Source organism: Gossypium arboreum, chromosome 8 (genome assembly GCF_025698485.1).
Source record: "Gossypium arboreum isolate Shixiya-1 chromosome 8, ASM2569848v2, whole genome shotgun sequence".
In the NCBI taxonomy this organism is placed as follows: domain Eukaryota; kingdom Viridiplantae; phylum Streptophyta; class Magnoliopsida; order Malvales; family Malvaceae; genus Gossypium; species Gossypium arboreum.
In genome coordinates this window covers 113526697-113545037 of record NC_069077.1, presented here as the reverse complement: position 1 = coordinate 113545037, position 18341 = coordinate 113526697, and the positions used below count along the sequence as shown (strand labels likewise).

The 18341-nt window shown below is 39.1% G+C and overlaps 1 non-coding gene across 1 annotated transcript; it reads left to right on the top strand.

Moving 5' to 3' along the window:
• Window positions 1-2175: 2175 nt before the first annotated feature.
• On the top strand, window positions 2176-2282 carry LOC128279947 (small nucleolar RNA R71). The gene has a single exon (XR_008270131.1). It is a non-coding gene; the product is annotated as a small nucleolar RNA R71 (small nucleolar RNA).
• Window positions 2283-18341: the final 16059 nt, after the last annotated feature.

Genomic DNA, 18341 nt, shown 5'->3' with positions numbered 1-18341 from the left:
TCCGGTTATATTCGAAGAATCTTGGGCTGGAGGTGAGTGTTGGTTGCTGTAATAAATTCAATTAGTACACCGAAATGCCCAAAGAATAAGGTGCGTTTATATGTGCATTGGAAAGTCGACACATTTGAGCAACATTCGCTCAATCGACTAATGAATTTCAGTTATTGACTTGATTGATACTTTGTGAAAGTATATAATGATGAAGTGTGAAGTAAGAATGTGTATTAATGAAATGATGCATTTGGCTATGTGAATGTATTGCTGTAATTAGAGTTGATTATATTCCTTGAGACTTACTAAGCATAAAAATGCTTACCCGTTACTTTGGCTCTCTGTTTTATAGATTTCGCCGATAGCAATCGGATTCGGGATCAATAAAGTCAAGTCATCCACACTATCAACGCCTCTATTTTGGTATAAATTTTGTTTGAACTTTGAAATGGCATGTATAGGACTACCTGTTAGTTTAAAAATGTGGTGATGTATATGTATACGGCCATGCGAAAATGGCTCGTAAAAAGGAAGCATGAACTTAGACTATTTGTGGTTTGTATGTATATATTTGGTGTCATGATGTGGCTATGGATTGGAAATGGGAATGTTGGTCACATGATCAGCCATTGGCATGGTTAAAATGATCATATATGAACCTATGTATGGCAAGACTAGTTGGTTCATGGAGACTACCAAATAGGTAAGACCTACCTTAAAAACAGATGCTGCCAGCTGCAGTGACGTGAATGTGAAAAATCACAAAAATTCGTAGGAATGGTATTAAATAGTGAATAAGCTATGTAAATGAACCTTGATGAGTATATTTTCATATGGAAGAAACGAAATGGTCATAGGAGTTACATGTTAAGTGATATTGAAGCTATTGTGAAACAGGGCCAGAACGGTTTCTGGGTCCCCTGTCGCAAATTTAAAAATTTACTATAAATTATTCAGAAAGTATTAGGAGACATACCTTATATGTAAAGATTCCATTTTGAGTCTAGTTTCATTAGAAGCAAACGGCACCAGCATTAAAGCCCTGTACAGAGAGATATTCAAGTTATACCGCGCAAAGGTCAGAGCAGTCGATCCCTGTAACATGGGTGACTTTAACTAATAAACTGTACCAATTGGCCCGACCAAAAATTCTAGAAATAAATCCATGGATGGATATATGAGTCTAAATTCAGGGAAAATTTACGAAACCAGTTTCTGAGTTTTAAAACTCGAGATATGATTTTTAAGGCGAAGGTGACGCAGTCTTCCAGCCTGACTGGAAATGTCAAATTGGTGGGCAAAACATGTGATCTTGGCTTGTTAACCCCTCGTGTCCGACACCGGCGATGGTCTCGGGTTCGGGGTGTTACACTTACCGTTATCTACCACATGGTCTTGCCTCAGTTTCAGTTCATCCTCAACTAACCCATCATCATTGTGCATAGTAATGGCATGAAGTTGCTCCTTTGGGTTAGTTTCAGTGTTGCTTGGTAGGCTACCTTGTGGTCGTTCAGAGATCAACTTAGCAAGCTGTCCTATTTGAGTTTCGAGCCCTTGAATCAACGCTTGCTGACTTTTAGGCGTTATTTTGGTATTCTGAAAATGAGTTTCTAACACTGAGATGAATTTTGTGAGCATCTCTTCAAGGTTCGGTTTCTTCTCTTGTTGGTAAGGCAGTTGTTAAAAACTTGGAGGATGTTATGGCCTTTGATTTCCCTGACCACCCCACTAGAAATTGGGATGGTTCCTCCAACCTGTATTATAAATGTTATTATACGGATTATTTTGAGGTCTAAAATTATTACCCATATAGTTGCATTGTTCCTCCTCGGTGCTAGGGTTGAAGGATGGATAATCTGCATTGTGTACTCCTCCTCCATTAGAATCGCACCTCATCACTGGATGTACCTGAGTAGAGCCATACAAACCATCAATCTTTTTATTTAAAAGTTTTACCTGGTTAGATAGCATAGTGACCGCGTCAAGGATGAAAACAGTGGATGCTTTTGTCGGCTTGGTTCTCATAACTTGCCACGATAGTTGTTCAGTGACATTTCTTCAATAAATTCATAAGCCTCTTCAGGTGTTTTATAGTTTAAAGTTCCACTGGCAACTGCATCGATCAGTTGCCTTGTTAAGGGTTTTACACCGTTGTAAAAAGTTTGAACCTGCAACCATAGAGGTAACCCATGGTGAGGGCACCTTCTCAACAAGTCTTTGTATCTCTCCCATGGGTCATAAAGAGTTTCTAAATCCATCTGCACAAAAGAAGAGATATCATTTCTCAATTTAGTCGTTTTAGCCAGCAGGAAATATTTAAGCAAAAAATTTTCTGTCATTTGTTCCCAAGTAGTGATTGACTCTCGTGGTAACGAGTTTAACCACTGTTTAGCTTTGTTCCTCAATAAGAATGGAAACAACTGAAGGCAAATAGCATCGTCAGAAATGCCATTGATCTTAAAGGTGTCGCAGAATTCTAGAAAATTTGCTAAATGAGTGTTTGGATCCTCGTCCTGCAAATCATCAAACTGAACAAACTATTGTATCATTTGGATCATGTTAGGTTTCAGTTCAAAATTATTTGCAACAACAGTAGGCCTAACTATACTCGATTCAGTTCCTATTAAAGTAGGTTTAGCATAATCATACATAGTACGAGGAGTAGGATTCTGATTTACTGGATTTGCAGCAACCACAAGAGGTAACGGATTATTCTGATTTTCAGCCATTTCCTCGGTTGTGGTGTGAATATCGTCCTCTTGCCCTTCCTCTATGTATTGTAGGCTTCGCCTTATTTCTCTTCGGTTTCTACGAGCTGTGCTTTTGATCTCACTGTCAAAAAGTAGAGGTCCTGACGAGTTTCTTGTAGTCATAAACTATAAAAACCTGCCAGAAGTAAAGAAAATAAAATTTAGTAAATAAAAACAAAATTAAATTGCAATAAAAATAAAAAAATGGCTAAAGTAATAAAAATTAAGCCTTCCTAATATCTTAGTCCCTAGCAACGGTGCCAAAAACTTGATGGTCGTGAAACTAACTAACAAAATTCGACTAAGGCAAGCGCACGTATCGAACAGTAGTCTAGTTGCGGTAGGACCAGAAATATTGTATCCACGAGGACTAAAAGTACTAGTAATTACTATCTTTTTATTATCTAGCCTAAGAATTAAAGAATGATTTTAAATTGAAACTAATTATGTAATTAACTAATATTACGACAGAGATTAAAGTTGGAAAATAATTTTTAAAAAACCGATAGAGAAGACAATATCCAAGGAAGAATCCACCTAGACTTCACTCATTACTTTTGAATTAGACGATTTATTCACTTGACTTAATCCTTAGAAACCCCTGATTTATGTTAATATCTCTCTCGAGACTAAAAAGAATTGACTCTAGGTTGATTAATCGAAATCTCTTTCTAATTAAAACCCCTATTGTCGCATTAACCCGATTTATGGATTCCCTTATTAGATTTGACTCTAATCCGACAGATTTATGTTGTCCTATCTCTAGGATTGCATGCAACTCCACTTAATTATGAATGATCTACTCTTAAACAGGGACTTTTGCTCCACTAAATAAGCACATCAAAAACCTGAATTAATATTCTGGAACATTAAAACAAGGATTAGAACTCACAATTAAGAATAAGAAAAATTATTTATCATATAATACAAATAGTAATAAGATCTGTCTTAGGTTTTGTCTCCCTTAGGTATTTAGGGAGTTTAGTTCATAATAATGATGGAAAACATCTCAAAATTTGGAAAACAACAAAACATAAAGAAACCCAAAGCACTTCTAGGAAATTGGATGGAAATCTTCAGTCATGATGTAGATCCTTCTCCTGAGCTGATTCCGATGGCTGTCCTTGAGTATTTTCTTCCTTTTACTCTCTGTGTCCCCCTAGCCCTCTTCTAGGGTGTTTATATAGACTTTCGAATGCCCAAAATAGGCCAAAATTATCCTTTTCTGAGTAGAACTAGGCTTGGGCTCGACAAGGACACGACCGTGTGCCACGCCTGTGTGAAGGTGCTCAGGCCGTGTGCAATTCTGACTTGGATTAATGTCGACATAGCCATGACACACGGGCGTGTAGTCTACCCATGTGTCATACACAGGCTTGTGAATCAAACGTGTGGAATTGCCTAGGCTGTGTGTAACACTGATTTAGGTTCAATTTGTCCATTTTTGGCCCATTTCTCGCTCTTTTTGCTATCCCAGGCTTTCCTGAGTATAAGACATGAAATCAAAGGGTTATGAGCATCAAATTCACTAAATCTTGTAATAAATCATCGATAACTATGCCAAGCATTGGGGTAAAAATATGTATAAATTATGGTTTATCATCTACAGAAGCCATTATGTGCAAGAGGTTTGAAGATGGTTTGAACGAAGACATTTGTCTATTAGTTGGCATCTTGGAGATAAGGGAATTTGTGGTGCTCATGGAGAAATCATGTAAGGCCGAGGAGTTGGCCAAAGAAAAGAGAAGAGCTAACATCGAGTCCCGAGACTCAAGGAAAAGACAGATGGGGAAATCACAGTAAACCTCATCTAAGAGATCGATAGATTTTCCTACCCGATCGAATGTATTAGTGGGGTTCTCAAATAGGAACAAGAACAAGTAGAACACGGCTTCTAAAGCTCAGACCACTTCTGTCACAAGTGTTGGTAGTGCTCAGCCAAATAGGCTAGAGTGTTTGTAGTGTGGTAGGCATCATTTAGGTGAGTGCCAAGGATGAGAGGGGGTGCTTCAAATGTGGGTCGCTAGACCACTTCATCCGAGACTACCGTGAATTAGATGAGAAAGAGAAAAAGTAAGAAGTGAGGGAAAATAGTACTCTTTCAAGGGATAGACGAGGGAAAATAGTACTCTTTCAAGGGATAGATCACAGAAAAACCTGGGCAGTAGAGCTAGCAATAGAGGTGCTCCTATAGATTCAGCTGTGAGGTCCGAGGGCCAAGCGCCTACAAGGACTTATGCCATTCGCTCTCGCAAAGAGGCTTCTTCACCAGATGTTATTATGGGTACTTTTTCTCTTCATGATATTTCTATTACTACATTGGTTGATTCGGGGTCTACTCATTCCTATGTATGTATGAAATTAGTACCCAATATGAATATGTCTGTTGAGTCTACTAAATTTATGATAAAAGTGTCAAACCCGTTAGGCAAGCATGTGATAGTTGGTAAAGTGTGTAGAGACTGTCGTTCAATGATTAGAGCTCATTGTTTTCCGGGTAACCTCATGCTACTACCGTTTGATGAACATGATCTAATTCTTGGCATGGATTGGTTGACAGCTCATAATTTGATAGCGAATTGTGGTGGAAAGTTCATTGAAATGAAATGTGAGAATGGGGATATTATTCGGGTTAATCAGGTGAACTGGATAACTCACCAGTACTGATCTCGTCTTTAACTGCCGAGAAATAATTGAGAAAAGGGTATGAGCACTACCTAGCATTTGTGTTGAACACCAAAGAGTCTGAAGTGAAAATTGAGATAGTGCCTGTGTGACAGCCCAAAATTGACCCTAGTCGGGATGTGGTTTCGGGACCACAAAACCGAGGCATAAAAATAATTTAAAATTTATTTTGATGCCTATAATATGTGTTAATTCATGTGTGACATTTTTGATGTTTCGATTTAGAGTTATAAATGTGAATTTCACTAGAAAGGATCTAGTAGTAAACTTTGAAAGTATGATGGGGAAATGTGTGATGACTAGTTGATAATGCATGCAAAAATAAGGGATTTGCATGTCAAATTTCCCCCCCCAACATGAAGTGGCCGGCCATGACAAGGGTGTATGGGCTAAACATGTCATGAAACATGTTTTGTTGGTGTATTAGGGAGAAATAATAAACAATAGTGTATGGGTGATAAAAGAATGAAAAAAAAATGTGTGTGAGTGTGGTATCTTCTCCCCATTGCCGTGAGTTGTAGAGAAAGAAAGAAAAAAATTTTGTTCATCCATTTTTCTCTTCTTTGGCCGAAAATACTAAGGAAAAAGGAAGGATTTTTGCTTCATGCTTGGTTTAGAAGAGAACTGTAACACCCCTAACTCGTGACCAACGCCGGTGACGGACACGAGGGGTTAACGGCCAAATCCTCTCAAGATACCCACCAATTTGACATTTCCAGTCAGGCTGGAAAACTGCATCACCGTCGCCTTAAAAATCATATCTCGAGTTTCAAAACTCGGAAACTGGTTTCGTAAATTTTCCCTGAATTTAGACTCATATACCCATCCATGGATTTATTTTTAGAATTTTTTGGTTGGGCCAATTGGTACAGTTTATTAGTTAAAGTCACCCATGTTACAGGGATCGACTGCTCTGACCTTCGCGCGTTACCACTTGGATATCTCTCTGTACAGGGCTTTAATACTGGTGCCGTTTGTTTCTAATGAAACTAGACTAAAAATGGAATCTGTACATACAAGGCATGACTCCTAATTCTTTCTGGATAATTTATGGTAAATTTTCAAAGTCGCGACAGGGGACGCAGAAACCGTTCTGGCCCTGTCTCACGAGAACTTTAATATTTCTCAGTATACTGCTCATATGGTCGTTTCGTTTCGTCCCTATAAAAATAGATTCATCAAGGTTCAGTTCCATAATTTACTCACTATTTAATTCTACTTCTACTATTTGTAGTGATTTTTCAATCTCATCTCACTGCTGCTGTCTGCAACAGTTACTGCAGTAGACTATGCCAATTTCATGAATTTTCCCTTGGCCTTAATCATCCATCATACATGACACAAATTATGGCCACCTTATCAAAATTAGAGTTTCTAAGACTCGTGGCTATAGGCTCTAGCATCCCACTCGACGACCACATAGGCCATTTTCGCATGGCTTAAAGTTTACAACCCACAATCCGACAAAATATAATAGCCTATACATGCCAAATGTTCTACAACAACAAAAACAATACCACAAGATTTCAGCCGTTGTGATGACTTCAGCGACGGTCCCAATCACATAAACAATACGAGTCCGAGAGGCCTAAAATGGGTGACAAGAAAAACACCGAGTGAGTTTACAACTCAGAAGTCATAAGCATTAATCAATCCACTGATAAAGTTACTACTACATGTACAACAAATGAGGCTAGGTACTCGTCCATATCGAATCTATACCATAATACCTCGGACCTTTCGGTCCAATCTCGTACCAATTCATACATCCACATTTCATATTCTACACAACAAGATAATCGAAGCATTTTACACATTAACTCATTTTCCAGCACAACCATACACATTTCAATCATCACATAGATTTAAGGCTTACCAATTTCAATCCCCAAGCATGAACGAATTCTCTATTCGTCATGAGCTCGAGGTACTTACCCGATCCGCTGTCCATACTCAATTCAATGGAGACACACCCTCCATATATATAGATACCACACACAGTGCTTACCACTCGATTTCGCACACTTAGTGCCACGTAATTTAAGCTCGCACACAATTGCCATACCCTCCGAACTCGCACACCCAAAGTCAGTATTTTTCCAGCTTGCACACTTAGTGCCAAATATTTCCAGCACGCACACTTAGTGCCATATATTTCCAGCACGCACACTTAGTGCCATATATTTCCAGCACGCACACTTAGTGCCAATCTCGTCACCATACACACGTATTGCCACTTTTACATAGTGCCGAAAGCAAACTTTCTACACATTCCACTATTTCTTTTACATTCAACAATTATCCTCATTCCATACACATACAATTTCATTTATACATATATATAGCATTCCATTAAACACAATTGCATAGATTTTCCAATCATTTAAGCAATATCAAACATATGTGCTAATGACTTACCTTGTCTTTGGGTAAATAATTCCAAGTCGGCTACTCGATGATCTTGATTTCCCTTGTTGGGCGCCTCTCCTTTAGGATCTTGAGCTTAAACAAATAAATTAACTCATTCAACCGCTTTGGTACATATATTGGTATCCACATTTTAATGATCTTATGACATACGAACGACATGGTAAAATTTTTATCTTACTACCTTACGTTCTTAGCTATTCGCTAATAGCCTTATGCAATTACCATACTATCAATAATCCAATCATACATACACATATACATATTCAGTATATTAGGTAACCACCCTTACTAATTACCCATTTTAGTCAATTTTATACAATCGAAGGCAATATCATAAATGGGTATACTTATATAGCGAGAATGTGCTAAATTTGATCTAACATCACCTATACACTTGATTGAATGGCGAATACCTATACTATCAATTATAGTGTCACTTTTATTCTTTCAAGCACATAGTTTCCTCCCATGAACACTTGGCCGAATTTTCTTTTCTCTTCTAGCATAGCTTCACATCTCAAAATTAAGAGTTGCAAATTACAATTAGGTTACAACAATGCCCATAATTGACCGAATGCTTAAGCTCAACTAAGCCAAAAATTCATTCAACATCTTTTTAATTTGCCCTTCACTATTTTCTTCAATTCATCAAATACAAAGTGGTTTACATCTAGTATTAAACCAAACTTGCTAGCACACAACATTCCTTAACCGAATGTTATAAACCCAAGCTACATATATTGTTCATTAAGACCCTTCGATGGCCACATTTGGCACCCCCCCTTATGAACAAACCAATTTCAACCTTCAAAAGAAAAAAAAACATATGCACCAAGAGCTTCAACTACTTGGCCGAATATCAAACCTCCAAACAACAAAATTTAATCCATGAAATGAGTAGAACTTGAACTAATCACCTCATTTATACCTAAATTTCCAAGGATTTCAAAGTGCTTACCTCTTCCTAAGCATCATCCAAGCCAAATCATGAACCAAAGAATTCCATTCTTCCTCCTCCTTCAAGTCACGGCAATGGAGAAAAGATGAGCATTCTTTTTTTTTCTTTTCTTTTTCTTCTTTTACTAACATTATTTTATCTCCAATGACCCATTCCTTATTATTAAAATCTAATTAAACATATATATTGCCCATCAATATCCCATCTTGGCCGGCCACCATTAATAAATTGGGCAATTTGACATGCAAGTCCACCTTTGTGTTAACATGCACTAATAAGCCATTTAAAATTAGCCTATCATATTTCACCATGTCTCACATTAATCCCTATTTAATAATTTCTCATACAATTGGTACAATTAGAGAATGAAACTTCCACATGTGCATGTACACACACAATAAACATAGAATGTAACAATTAATTATTTTTATGACTCGGTTTTGTGGTCCCGAAACCACTTTCCGACTAGGGTCAATTTTGGGCTGTCACAACTCTCCCCCACTTAAGAAATTTTCGTCCCCGAAAATCTTACCGTAAATAGGCTCGGTATCGCTCTTTCATAGAGTCCTCGAGTTCCCAAGTGGCTTCTTCAATTCCGTGTTTATGCCACAACACCTTCACTAACGGGATTTTCTTATTGCGCAACTCTTTTACTTCACGCATCATAATGCGAACCGGTTCCTCTTCATAGCTCAAATTAGGCTGAATCTCAATCTCAGATGGAGCAATTACGTGCGATGGATCGGACCTATATCGTCGAAGCATTGAGACATGAAAAACATTGTGAATCTTTTCGAGCTCGGGGCAAAATCAAACGATCTGCGATTGGACCGACTCGTTCGGATATCTCATATGGCCCGATGAACCTCGGGCTCAATTTGCCCTACGGCCAAATCTAAGCACTTTCTTCGAGGTGAGACTTTGAGAAATACCTTGTCTCCAACCCGATATTCAATATCTTTTCTTTTCAAATCCGCATACGACTTTTGGCGATCCGGCGACTTTCAAACTTTCACGAATTACTCGAACTTTTTGCTCGGCATCCTTAACCGAGATCAACCGAAGATTTTTCCTTCACTAAGTTCACCGAGAATAATGGGGTACGGCATTTACGATCGTATAAAGCCTCGTAAGGCGCCATCTTGATACTTGATTGAAAGCTATTGTTGTGGCGAATTCAACCAAAGGTAAATACCGTTCCCATGCACCACTAAACTCAAGGATGCAACATCTCAACATATCCTCGAGTATTTGAATTATCCGTTCGGATTGACCATCGGTTTGGGGTGAAAAGCGTGCTAAAATGCGTTTGGTACCCAAAGCCTCTTGCAATTTCTTCCAAAACCGCGACGTAAATCTTGGGTCTCTATCCGACACGATAGAAATAGGTACCCCATGCAATCGAACAATTTGGGAGACGTATAATTACGCCAACTTATCGGCGAAAAATCCGTGCGGACGAGGATAAAATGAGCGGACTTGGTCGATCTATCAACAATGACCCAAACCGAGTCTTTCTTATTACGAGTCAATGGTAACCCGGACACAAAGTCCATTGTTACTCGATCCCATTTCCATTCGGGTATCATGATCGGTGAAGTAATCCCGATGGCACTTGATGTTCCGCTTTCACTTGTTGACATATCGACACCTTGAAACAAATTGAAATGTCTCGTTTCATCTGGCCACCAAAACCGCGTTTGGTCATTGTACATTTTAGTACTACCCGGTGGATTGACATTCGACTACAATGGGCTTCATTTAGAATTATCGAAATAAGTTCAATTCTTTGGAACACACAGACGACTTCGAACCTCAAACAATCGTCATCATCAATTTGAAACTCTGATTCCTTGTTCAGAACACACTCAGCCCGTTTTGCAAGCAACTCCTCATCAACTTTCTAAGCTTCCCGAATTTGATGAGCCAACAATGGTTTGGCCTTTAATTCGGCTACTAACACATTATCGGGTAGAATAGACAAGTGTACATTCATCGTCAGAAGTAAAACAAGCGGTGATTTCCGACTTAAGGCATCCGCAACCACATTAGCCTTTCCCGGGTGATAATCAATGACGAGTTCATAATCTTTCAACAACTCGAGCTATCCTCTTTGTCGCAGATTTAAGTCTCTCTGAGTCATCAAATATTTGAGACTTTTGTGATCCGAATACACATGGCACTTCTCACCAAATAAGTAATGTCGCCATATCTTCAAGGCGAACACGATGGCAGCCAATTCGAGATCATGGGTTGGATAATTTTTCTCATGTGGCTTTAATTGTCTCGACGCATAGGCCACAACTCGACCTTCTTGCATCAATACGCAACCTAACCCAAGTAGGGAGGCATCACTATAGATGACAAACTCTTTGCCGATTCAGTCATGCGAGAACCGGAGCTTTCGTCAAATGGGTTTTCAATTGGTCGAAACTTTTTGACACTTTTCCATCCATTCAAATTTGACATCTTTACGAAGCGGTTTGTCATGGGTGTGGCCATCATCGAGAATCCTTTTACAAACCGTCGGTAGTAACCGCAAGCCCCAAAAAGCTCCTAACTTCGGTAACATTCCTTGGAGGTTTCCAATTGACTATGGTCGAAATTTTGTTCGGGTCCACCACGACACCGATCACGGACACCACGTGCCCCAAAAGCTAACCTCTTTCAACCAAAATTCACATTTTGAACTTTGCGTATAATCGCTTATCTCGTAAGATTTGCAACACTAGCCTTAGGTGTTCAAGATGTTCGGTTCTCTCGAATAGACCAAAATGTCATCGATAAATACAATTACTGAACCGATCCAAGTATGGCTGAAAATTCTATTCATTAAATCCATAAACACCGCAGGGCATTAGTGAGCCCAAACGGCATTACCAAGAATTCGTAGTGACCGTACCTCGTTCTAAAAGCGGTTTTGGGTATGTCCGATTCTCGGACCCTCAACCGATAGTACCCGACCTCAAATCTATCTTTGAAAACACCGAGGCTCCTTTAATTGATCAAACAAATCATCGATTCGTGGCAATGGATATTTATTCTTTATCGTCACTTTATTGAGTTGACGATAGTCGATGCACAACCTCATGGTTCCGTCCTTCTTCTTCACAAACAATACAAAGGCCCATGGAGAAAAACTCGGTCGAGCGAAACCTCTATCCGTCAATTCTTGCAATTGAACCTTCAATTCCTTTAATTCCATTAATGCCATACGATACGGGGCTATTGAAATCGGCGTAGTACCGGTACAACCGATGCAAATTCCACTTCTCGAACCGGTGGCAATCCGGAACTCCTCGGAAAAACATCTGAATACTCACAAACCACTGGTACCGATTCGAGTTTCCTTTCCGTCTCTTTACTTCCAAACACATACGCAAGGTATGTTTCACACCCTTTTCACATATCTCCGAGCAAATATAGAAGATATTATCGCGGCACTCCTTTTAAACCAAGAGACTCGACTCGGACTACCTCGTTATTTGCACTCCTCAAATCAATGGTTTTCCTTTTGCGTCCACCACTGCATCATGTACGATCAACCAATCCATACCAAGAATTACATCAATTCATCAAATGGTAGAAGCATCGGATCGGTAGGAAAGCGAGTTCTCGAATTATTAGGGGCATCTCTTGCACACTTTATCAACTAGTACGTATTGACCCAAAGGGTTTGACACTCGAATTACAAATTCAGTAGACTCAACAGGTAGAGTCTTACTTGATGCTAAGGTTTCACATACATATGAATGAGTAGAGCCGGGGTCAATCAATGCAATCACACTAGTATCAAAGAGAGTAAAAGTACCAGTGATGACGTCAGGGGAGGATGCCTCCTCTCGTGCGCGGGATGGCATATGCTCTAGCAGAGCACGGGTCTCGGATCGGACAGCCGTATTAGAGGCTCCTCTCTAATTACCACTCCTACCTCCAGAGATTCTCGGGGGCCTACCTCCAGCCGTCGTTCCACTAGGTCTTGCACCTTGCGTCTTATTCCTCTCCTTTAGCTCCGTGCAATCTCGAATGAGGTGGTCCTTGAGCCGCATCCATAACAGCCCTATTAATGACTTACCCCAACATTCACCTAGGTGTCGTCTTCCACATTGGGGGCATTCGTGTCTCTCTTGACGATTATTGCCCACACTAGCTACTGAAGTAGCTCGAGTCCGCCAATGGTCGGGCTCTAATGGAAATTCCCGATCGTCCTCGACTTCTTGGTGTCCTCCACGAACCTCTTTACAGCCGAGAACGGAGCTTTACTCGTCGATCTTTTACGGTAATCTCTTGCTTCAATTTCAGCCTTCTTCTTCTCCTTCCCAAGTTCTTACGCCTTGCGAGCTCGTTCGACTAGTGTCACGAACTCCTTTATCTCCAAAATTCCCACTAGTAACTTTAACTCTTCATTCAATCCTTCTTCAAATCTTTTGCACATCGCAACCTCATCAGCCACACACTCCCAAGCATACCGACTAAGTCTTACGAACTCATGTTCAGATTCGATCTGATCATCCGCCTTGCTTGAGTTCCAAGAATTCCTTACGCTTCGATCGATGAACCGTTGACTAATGTATTTCTTTCAAATTGGATTGGAAGAAATCCCAAGTAACTCGTTCATTTGGGACTATGGAAATTAAAGTCCTCCACCAATAGTAAGTCGAGTCTCGCAACAAGGATATAGCACACTTAAGACATTTATCGGTGTGCATGACAGTTCATCTAACACTCTAATGGTGTTATCGAGCGAACTCGGCCTTTTCGGCATCATCCGTAACTATGGCCTTGAACTCCTCGCCCCACGCTTCCTAATCAAGTCCACAGTGGTTTACTTAGCCTCACGGGATCGATGCTCGGAGGCATTATGGGCTCTTGGGGTGGAGTATTTAAATTCGGGAATGGTTGGACAGCCGGGTTGGTTCGGGCATATTATGCGACCCACTCATTCATCATGGTGAAGAAGGCTTGTTTCGCCTTCATTTTGATTATTCACGGATGATCGAGGCTCAAAGGCGGTGTCCCTTGCGCAGAGCAGCCGCTACACTTTCAACGCCATCCGCCAAGGGTCTCTCTACCCCGGTTCCATTGCTAATCAAAACAAAAATTTCAACCGTCAAGTCATCACATTATTAAGTGCTAACAATTTGGCATGTATAGCTAGACTCACACGCTATGGTAGTCCTAGAACCGACTAAACCATAGCTCGATACCAATAAAATTGTAACACCCTAACTCGTGACCGGCGCCGTGACGGACACGAGGGTTAACGGCCAAATCCTCTCAAGATACCCACCAATTTGACATTTCCAGTCAGGCTAGAAAACTGCATCACCGTCGCCTTAAAAATCATATCTCGAGTTTCAAAACTCAGAAACTGGTTTTGTAAATTTTCCCTGAATTTAGACTCATATACCCATCCATGGATTTATTTTTAGAATTTTTTGGTTGGGCCAATTGGTACAGTTTATTAGTTAAAGTCACCCATGTTACAGGGATCGACTGCTCTGACCTTCGCGCGTTACAACTTGGATATCTCTCTGTACAGGGCTTTAATACTGGTGCCGTTTGTTTCTAATGAAACTAGACTAAAAATGGAATCTGTACATACAAGGCATGACTCCTAATTCTCTCTGGATAATTTATGGTAAATTTTCAAAGTCGCGACAGGGGACCCAGAAACCGTTCTGGCCCTGTCTCACGAGAACTTTAATATTTCTCAGTATACTGCTCATATGGTCGTTTCGTTTCGTCCCTATAAAATAGATTCATCAAGGTTCAGTTCCATAATTTATTCACTATTTAATTCTACTTCTACTATTTTTAGTGATTTTCAATCTCATCTCACTGCTGCTGTCCGCAACAGTTACTGCAGTGACTATGCCAATTTCATGAATTTTCCTTGGCCTTAATCATCCATCATACATGACACAAATTATGGCCACCTTATCAAAATTAGAGTTTCTAAGACTCGTGGCTATAGGCTCTAGCATCCCACTCGGCGACCACATAGGCCATTTTCGCATGGCTTAAAGTTTACAACCCACAATCCGACAAAATATAATAGCCTATACATGCCAAATGTTCTACAACAACAAAAACAATACCACAAGATTTCAGCCGTTGTGATGACTTCAGCGACGGTCCCGATCACGCAAAACAATACGAGTCCGAGAGGCCTAAAATGGGTGACAAGAAAACACCGAGTGAGTTTACAACTCAGTAAGTCATAAGCATTAATCAATCCACCGATAAAGTTACTACTACATGTACAACAAATGAGGCTAGGTACTCGTCCATATCGAATCTATACCATAATACCTCGGACCTTTCGGTCCAATCTCGCACCAATTCATACATCCACATTTCATATTCTACACAACAAGATAATCAAGCATTTTTACACATTAACTCATTTTCCAGCACAACCATACACATTTCAATCATCACATAGATTTAAGGCTTACCAATTTCAATCCCCAAGCATGAACGAATTCTCTATTCGTCATGAGCTCGAGGTACTTACCCGATCCGCTGTCCATACTCAATTCAATGGAGACACACCTCCATATATATAGAGTACGCACACACAGTGCTTACCACTCGATTTCGCACACTTAGTGCCACGTAATTTAAGCTCGCACACACAATGCCATACCCTCGAACTCGCACACCCAAGGTCAGTATTTTTCCAGCTTGCACACTTAGTGCCAAATATTTCCAACACGCACACTTAGTGCCATATATTTCCAGCACGCACACTTAGTGCCATATATTTCCAGCACGCACACTTAGTGCCATATATTTCCAACACGCACACTTAGTGCCAATCTCGTCACCATACACACGTATTGCACTTTACATAGTGCCGAAAGCAAACTTTCTACACATTCCACTATTTCTTTTACATTCAACAATTATCCTCATTCCATACACATACAATTTCATTTATACATATATATAGCATTCCATTAAACACAATTGCATAGATTTTCCAATCATTTAAGCAATATCAAACATATGTGTAATGACTTACCTTGTCTTTGGGTAAATAATTCCAAGTCGGCTACTCGATGATCTTCGATTTCCCTTGTTGGACGCCTCTCCTTTAGGATCTTGAGCTTAAACAAATAAATTAACTCATTCAACCGCTTTGGTACATATATTGGTATCCACATTTTAATGATCTTATGACATACGAACGACATGGTAAAATTTTTATCTTACTACCTTACGTTCTTAGCTATTCGGCTAATAGCCTTATGCAATTACCATACTATCAATAATCCAATCATACATACACATATACATATTCGTATATTAGGTAACCACCCTTACTAATTACCCATTTTAGTCAATTTTATACAATCAAGGCAATATCATAAATGGGTATACTTATATAGCCGAATGTGCTAAATTTGATCTAACATCACCTATACACTTGATTGAATGGCGAATACCTATACTATCAATTATAGTGTCACTTTTATTCTTTCAAGCACATAGTTTCCTCCCATGAACACTTGGCGAATTTTCTTTTCTCTTCTAGCATAGCTTCACATCTCAAAATTAAGAGTTGCAAATTACAATTAGGTTACAACAATGCCCATAATTGACCGAATGCTTAAGCTCAACTAAGCCAAAAATTCATTCAACATCTTTTAATTTGCCCTTCACTATTTTCTTCAATTCATCAAATACAAAGTGGTTTACATCTAGTATTAAACCAAACTTGCTAGCACACAACATTCCTTAACCGAATGTTATAAACCCAAGCTACATATATTGTTCATTAAGACCCTTCGATGGCCACATTCGCACCCCCTTATGAACAAACCAATTTCAACCTTCAAAAGAAAAAAACATATGCACCAAGAGCTTCAACTACTTGGCGAATATCAAACCTCCAAACAACAAAATTTAATCCATGAAATGAGTAGAACTTGAACTAATCACCTCATTTATACCTAAATTTCCAAGGATTTCAAAGTGCTTACCTCTTCCTAAGCATCATCCAAGCCAAATCATGAACCAAAGAATTCCATTCTTCCTCCTCCTTCAAGTCACGGCAATGGAGAAAAGATGAGCATTCTTTTTTTTTTTCTTTCTTTTCTTCTTTTACTAACATTATTTTATCTCCAATAACCCATTCCTTATTATTAAAATCTAATTAAACATATATATTGCCCATCAATATCCCATCTTGGCCGCCACCATTAATAAATTGGGCAATTTGACATGCAAGTCCACCTTTGTGTTAACATGCACTAATAAGCCATTTAAAATTAGCCTATCATATTTCACCATGTCTCACATTGATCCCTATTTAATAATTTCTCATACAATTGGTATAATTAGAGAATGAAACTTCCACATGTGCATGTACACACACAATAAGCATAGAATATAACAATTAATTATTTTTATGACTCGGTTTTGTGGTCCCGAAACCACTTTCCGACTAGGGTCAATTTTGGGCTGTCACAAGAACTAGAAGGAGATTTGGCTATACTTGCATCAAGATTAAGGTATGTTTGAGGTTGTGTCATGAGATTCATGCTTGTTTTGGTTGCTAACTTGATGTGCATATTAGCCATGGTTCAAATCCTTGTTATGCCATGAAAATGGTATTTGGCCAAGGGTGATATTGTGTTAAAGCCATTGCATGCTAAATGTGAAGCTTGTTGATGATACATGTAATGAGGGATTGACTACTCTTGAAATTTCTTTTTAGTATTCTTGAGTAGGACATTGAATTCTTTGTTTAACCATGACCGAAGTTGAAAGGGGTATGGTTGTGATGTATTCGACCATGGTGCATTCATGAGCATGATTTATGCTTGTTACTTGATTGGTAAAATTTGTGTTTGGATGGGTATGAACCCCTTGAGATTGACCTTGCACCTATATGTGTATACATGTTTGCACATGATGTATTGGTATGACATATATACTACCTCAAAGTATGTATTTTCATGTGATTATGTTTTGATTATGAAGTAAATGATAGATGTGTATTGAGCTACAATATGTAAAGCATTAGCTAGTAAAATGTGTGCCATTCATGTGTGGTATTAAACACATAATTGGCCTCAACATCAACATGCATAATCGACCATGAATGAGTACCTAAGAGGTTGTGTTGTTCGGCCATGAGTAAGCATGTTGAATTCTTTGTGTGTTGAGTCGATTCATGAATTCGTACTTATGTGACTTTAATGTCTAGTGAATATATGTGGGCTAAGTGCCTTGAGTTCCTCTTTTGATACTCAAATGATTGAATCAATTTAATTGTTAAATTAAGCTCAAGAGCAAAGAGGACCAAATCGATAAAGGGAAGGAAAAAGTAGTCGAATAGCCATTGGAATCATTCGACAACATCCGAGGTAAGTTTTGATATCGAAACTTAGATTTTGATTCGATTGAATGAAGTAATAAGCAATCGAAATTGTGCCCTTGTATGTGGCCATTGAGCCGAAATGATATTCTTGATTAAGTAAATTGTGCACAAAAGTTTGTTATGAAATTGAAAC